The sequence below is a fragment of the Hesperophylax consimilis genome, chromosome 5 (genome assembly GCF_061612785.1).
Source record: "Hesperophylax consimilis isolate HC1 chromosome 5, BYU_Hcon_1.0, whole genome shotgun sequence".
Lineage (NCBI taxonomy): Eukaryota > Metazoa > Arthropoda > Insecta > Trichoptera > Limnephilidae > Hesperophylax > Hesperophylax consimilis.
Genome location: NC_142840.1, coordinates 23,210,655 through 23,217,521, shown reverse-complemented (window position 1 = coordinate 23,217,521; position 6,867 = coordinate 23,210,655). Strand labels below are relative to the sequence as shown.

Here is a 6,867-nt window from a genome sequence, read left to right as displayed (position 1 = left end):
TTGACGCCGTTCTGTTTGTATAAAGAACATTAAATTTAATTTCAGTGAATTTAAATGATTCAAAACCTCATGGAAAATAAGAATCTAGAAAATGGAAAAATAGGATAATAATACACAGTACTCTTACTATATGTAAATGGGCGACATCAGTTTACTTTCGCACCAGTGTTATCTAAATGACACTTGTTGTCTATTAAGTGATTGTAATCTTGAAATACTGCGAAAAGTCTCCCTCGTATGATAATTGAACAGTGCTGGTATAATCAAAAAGCTGGAGCACCGCTATGCGATTGGCGAGACTGGCGAGCGGCGAGCGGAGAGTGCTGAGTGGCGAGTGGAAACTGGCTAGTGGCGAGTGGCGAGTGGCTAGTGGTGACAGTATACAATAATAATATTTGGCTAATTTATATTTTGCCGTTTTCGTAAAAATCACCTCAATATAAAAAGGTCGACAACGGTGGCGCAAACGCAAACATTCTACAGAAATTCACAATTATTATTAGAACCGACGGAAAGTCGAAAACCGAAGAAATCAAAGTCAATATTATATTCCATACTTCACACTTCTCGAACCAGCACACTCCGGGCTTGCCAAAATAAATCACTCATTCTTATTATTCATTGTCATTAATATCCTCACTGAACTGGTGGGTAATAAATAATAAATGAGTTATCAATGTTATCATTGAAGGAGAGAATTAAACTAATGAATCCAAACGAAACATGAAACAGAACAAGACACGGAAAATAAAAAGGTAACGGTCTCAACTGGCTATCGAACTCAGGATCTCTGTCTTACCTGGACAACGCCTATACCAACTCGACCATTGAGACCTAACTATTTTAAGTAATTTTTGCCGGTCTTATATTTCAAATTCAGAAATACCAAAATTATCTTCAACCAATTTTTCCCATATATTTGGCTGCTATCCTAAAAAGTTTAAATGAATATTAAATTTTATAAAGTTTAATATTACAGACTGTGTTTATTTACAAAACATATACAGGGTGTCCGGAAACTCGTAGTACAAGCGGGAAACTGGTGAATCTACATCACATTTGGAGTCGATTTTGTAGTATATTTTTTTTTGATTTGAGCTTTCGTTATCGAGTAAATCGAGTTAGAAGTTGATTTTTTTTTTTTTTATCAAATTCTTATAAATTATTACTGAAGATCAAAGTACCCAACTAATTAAAACTATTTGAAAGTAAAACAAATGAAGAAACTCGGATTTGAAGCATTATTTTGAAATCACCCTTCATTTAATCCGGTGTAATCATAAAATATTTCTGCTCTGCAGGGTTAAAACATCTGTTGTTCAACTCTAAACACCAGAAAATACTTTAACCCTAAAATAGCCGAAAAATATTTTTTTTTGGTTTTTTTTTTTTTGTGAAAATGCTCAAATCAAAAAACTTTATGTTTACTTGGGTTCCCCATGTGGTGTAGATTCTCCAGTTTTCCGCTTGTACTACGAGTTTCCGGACACCGTGTATAACGTAAACATAAATATTTATACACAGTATTTTAGATACATTGTCCCTTTTTGGGAACAGAGAGATCAGAATGAGATACCTTCAACACACCTTTTTGATGACAGTGTGCAGACAGAGCGTTTTTTGCTCTTGCGCTTTACACTCTCCACAGTATAGTTTTTTTTACTATCTTATTTTGTTATCAAAGTATTTTTAAAATACTTATTACTTTACTTTTTCCATACATTTTTAATAATATTACTAGTACCAAAGATGATCAAATTAATTAAAAGTGATTATCTCAAATTAATTCAGACTTTGGAGAGTTCTGTAAGTGACAGTTATGTTTTTACATATTTTTTTAATCGAAATCACCTTAAAATACTTATTTTATTACCTTTTCAATACATTTCTATAAATTTAATAGTACCAAGATGATTGATAAGACAGGTCCTCTTAAATAACTTACTATGTTAAGGCCCCAGTACACATTCGGCCAACGCGTGCGGCCAACGCGTTGGCCGAATGTGTACTGGGCCATTTTGTGTGAATTTCGCGTTTGCGGCCAACGCTCGCCGGCGAGCCGATGAGTGTCGGTTTTTCGTGCACGAATCAAAGGAATTTGGCGCGAGCGGCAAAGAGCGTTCACACATTGGCCGAACGTTCAGTTCATAGTTGCGCGTCGGCCGGAGTGGACGTGTGTGGTTTGGTATATTTAGTAGACTGTAGTGTCGTGTCGCGAATATGGCGCCATGGAGTAACGAAGAACTGTTTAGGTTCATTGATTATTATCATAATGAATCCATTATATGGAACCCCAAACACCAGCAACACAAAAATAAAAACATAGTAAGTAACTTGCCTCACTACATAAAATAATACATGTTTAGTTGCGATATTAATTTGTCTATAGGTATACCGTTCCTAGCTACTTTTTTCGTTTTTACTATCAACTAGAGCTAGTAGTTCCTAACTACTTTTTTTATTTCAGGTTAATGATGCTTGGAGTAGAATTGCAGACAGTATGAATATCCCTGTAAGTGAATTAAAAAAAAGAAGGAGTCGTTAATGGCAACGTACAGAATTCATCGTAGGAAGAAAATCCAGTCCATTAAATCCGGCATGGGTGAAGAGGAATATTACAACCCAATTTGGCCGTTTTATGAAGCAATGGACAATTTTTTAAATGACGTTTATGAATGTTCCAGCATTATTAACACAGAGGGTAACAGTGTAAGTAAAACAACATATTTATTTTGACAAATTTTAATTATTTTCTATACTGTTTCTACAAAAATAATTCATAAAATCCAACCGTATCTGGGTTGCTGTTTGGGTAGGTCTACGTGGCACATTTTGTAATGGCAACAAAGCACTATCTCTATTTTCATTTCTCCATGAACCTGGTCGTACAAGTTCTCCGTTAATGAAAGTATCAAATGAACCTGGGGGTGTATAAATATTCCGAGATGAACTACTGTATCTCAAGAAGTTATGTAAAAGTAGACAAGACATTGAAATAATAGAGGCTCGTAAAGGGGTTTCCAGAGCTATAGCTTTTTAAAAAATTCGAAACCTGTTGGATAGGATGCCGAAAGTATTTTCTACTTTTACACGAGAATGAGACAATTGCTGATTAAATATTCTTTCCGGGGATCCTTGGGCATGGTGGCCTGCAAAAGGTTTCATTATGTGGCTACTAAGCGCAAATGCTCCATCTCCTAAAAATACGAACGGAATATCATTGTCGCCATCCGGAAGTGGGCTCGGAGGTGGTAAATTCATAGTGCCAGAAGATAGTTTTTGACATAAAACACTCTGATTAAATACGCCGCCATCACTTATCCGACCTTTACATCCTACATCGGCAAACAAAAAACAATAATTACTATCAACTAGAGCTAGTAGAACAATGCTGAAGCTGCCTTTATAGTTAATATAGTCAGACGCACTCTTTGCCGGTGATTGTATAGTTATGTGTTTGCCATCTATAGCCCCAAGGCAATGGGGGAAAGTAAATCCTTCTGACTTGTTAACCCATTCGTCTGCAGTTTCAGGCATCTGAAAAAAAAGTTTTTAACGAGTTAAAAAATTTATTAAAAAAATTTCAACATGTTTTTAACAAGTTATTTTTTTACAGGCCTCATCATCGACATATTCTGTAGAAGATACACTAGATGAACAAGATGATAGTCAAGGAAACAACTCCGTAGCTGGGAGTAACAGTAATCCAGGAAAAGTTCCAGCTACAAAGCGACGTTGCAAAAATCCGCCAGAATTAGCAGAGGCTAGCAGAGAGATGTCAAATGCTTTCAACACTTTAAATCAAGTCCTTAGTAAAGATTCTTCAACACGAGAAGATGATCCATGCGAATTATATGGAAAACTTCTTGCAACAAAACTGAGGAAATATACAGAGATTGAAAGAGAAGAAATCATGTTAGATATAGATAACATGTTGTTAAACAGACGTCGAAAATCACAAATGATTCCTAAAAATTCATACTTCATTCGTCCGCCCTCTTCTCAAAATTCATATGTCATTCGTCCACCATCTTCTCAAAATTTATACCGATCTGAATGGTCATGCTCGCCTCCTCCGCCTTCTTCCCCTCAAAACAGACCATTTTCAGCAAGTACACCACCATCTACATATTATGTTCCTAATCAACTTCTACCTCGACGAGTTCAAATAATTTCCAATGAAGTTTTAGCCCCAGCACAAATATACACGTCACAATCTTCACCCAACCCAACCCATCCACCGTCACAAGAACAGCAAGAAGTCTCTCAACATACTATGACTGATGATCACAGTTACACGTGCGAAGGGTACAATTCTTCAGAAACTGACGCAACTCCATCACAAAATATTCTTTATCGAGCATATAGAGATGCATAAAAAAAACAAATTAATTGAAACCTATTTGAGTCAAATATTTGTCAACACAAATAAGCTAAGTATTATCTTGAAATAAATAATTGATTAAAAATAAAACCTTTTTTTTACCTACCTTAATCATATCTTTTAACACTTCATTGAGTGCTAAACAGACTTCAATCACTATGCGTGAGATGGCTGGGCTTGACATTTTAAACAGATAGTGCAGACTTCTGTAACTGTCCCCGGTAGCTAGGAATCTTAAAGTCACTGCTAGCCGTATTTTTACTGGTATAGCTTCCCTCCATTTTGTGTCCTGTTTTGAAACGATCGGGGAAATTTTTTGTACGAGGTATTCAAAGTCAGTAGGTGACAATCGTACGAAGTTTTCAAACTCTCCAGATGGCTCTGCTAGAAGCTCGGCAAGTTGGTTGTTCATGGTCTCCCTAAAAAAATGTTTTTTTTAAATTCTATATAATAAAAATAAATACCGTCACGCCTATATTTTCACAAAGGGGTGGCAGAATACTCTAGAAGTACACGCATTCAAAATAGGATACTAACAATTAAAACAAAATTTGATTTACCTTGTTCTGTTTCGATGAATACTCAGCATCCACCATCTTCTTTTGCGCCATCTTTTTTTAATCACTCTTCTCTGGTGCACAAGTAAAAAAAAATTGAAAGCGCTGTACAAGTATATCGCAGCGGCCGCAGTCGCCCTAACGTCCATCTTCATCTAGCGACCAACGCCGAATGAACACGCGAATGTGTGAACGGTATCACGAAAATCTGCCGGTCGCATTCGCCGCACGCGTTGGCCGAATGTGTACTGGGGCCTTTCATTTTCAATGAATTAGCATATTTAAAAACAATTTCATGCAGTGTTGCCATTATTTCAATATAATGCCCGTTATTAAAAATCTCTCAAATCCCGGGCACGTCGGCTACTTCGCCAATGACAGGAACCTCCCCGTACCTAAAGGTTCGTAGAAAATATATTTAACATACATATTTTCTACGAACCTTGCCCGTACCCATTATAAATTCGATTATTTTCACTATTCAACGTTTGTAAAGTGGCATTTGGAGGTAGCTACTACCAACCGCTACTTACTAAGTGCCTACCCAGTACCAACCCAGTGCCCACCCAGTACCTAACCAGTACCTACTCAGTACCTACCCAGTGCCTTCATTGCCTACCCAGTGTTTACCTACCCAATGTCTACGTAGTACCTACCCAGTTCCTACCCAGTACCTACCTAAACAGTGCTTACCGAGTCGGTACAAGGAGAAAAATGAGTATGGCGGATGAATTAAAATAATGTTTCAAACGTGATTGCAATCCATTTCTTAAGATAATATTATTCCATTCAGAATGTTTTGGAACACGTGTTCATGCAGCTTTTCCTGATAAATATAATGACGAAATGCGACAATACTCGAAATTTTATGAACACGTGTTATGACATTCTAAAAACATAGTCGTGTTTTACCGACAGTTTGTTAGGAAACCTGTAAAATCATTCGTTAAAGGCCTGCATTCCCGTTTAGAACAGAAATACGAATAATTTGACCAGATTTTTAACCCATTTACGCCTGCCGTGCCCAAACGAGGACGCCTTCAAATCTACCCACCATTTTGTTATTAATGTGGTAAGTTTTGCTAACAGTGCATTATTGTCGAGTTAATTGATGTGTCTTACATTTTATATCAAACATTTTGGATAACACCATTTATAAACAGTATTTTAGTGTCATAAATAAAGTGAATCTCAGAGTCGCGGTGATTACCAAATGTAAGTATTTTTTTTATATGTTTACGTTCGTAAATTTTTAATTTTTCTACATAATCTTATTGAACACTTTGTTTACTTTGGAATAAAAATTTGATAAGTTAAAATATATAATTTACTGAACTGTGAACTACTTTTTTTTGTTGGTGTCCCCAAATAGGGACAGTGGGCACATAAAGAGTAAAATATTCTTTTTTTTACAGAGTTTTGACTGCACATAAATATGTCAAAACGGCAATTTGAAGTAAGCGATAACTATCATGGACTCCAGGAGGCCCTTGATGCTATTATGGCAGAAGAGGACTCAGATGTTGAATTTGATATCGTTGCTCTTCCCCCAGAAACAAGTATCCTCACTGACGAAGAAGAAGGCGATGAAGACAATATTATTACCAATGACATGCCAAGAGATATTCCTGGAAATATCGAAGTTTTTGTAAACAGAAACGAAGAAGATTGGGACAGTTCTGATGAAGAGCCTTTGTCGAATTCCGCTAGAAGGCAACGATGCAATGTTGGGCCCCGTTGGCGTAAATGCGAGCCTAGCTACGATCACATGCCTTTTGATGAGAATAATGTACAACAACGATGCAAAAACCTCATTACTGATCTCAAAGGTAAAAATCCTGTTTCAATTTTCGAGAAGATTTTTGATCAGGAAGTAATTGATATGATTCTTCAATATTCTGATTTGTATGCATCACAAAACAATAA

General features: G+C 36.4%; 1 long non-coding RNA gene across 1 annotated transcript; it reads right to left on the bottom strand.

Annotated features, from left to right (window-relative positions):
* Window positions 1-2,703: 2,703 nt before the first annotated feature.
* LOC149423658 (uncharacterized) lies at window positions 2,704-5,095 on the bottom strand. Its single transcript, XR_016302222.1, has 3 exons — window positions 4,945-5,095; window positions 4,491-4,803; window positions 2,704-3,537 (listed from the first exon to the last, which is right to left on the bottom strand). It is a non-coding gene; the product is annotated as an uncharacterized LOC149423658 (long non-coding RNA).
* Window positions 5,096-6,867: the final 1,772 nt, after the last annotated feature.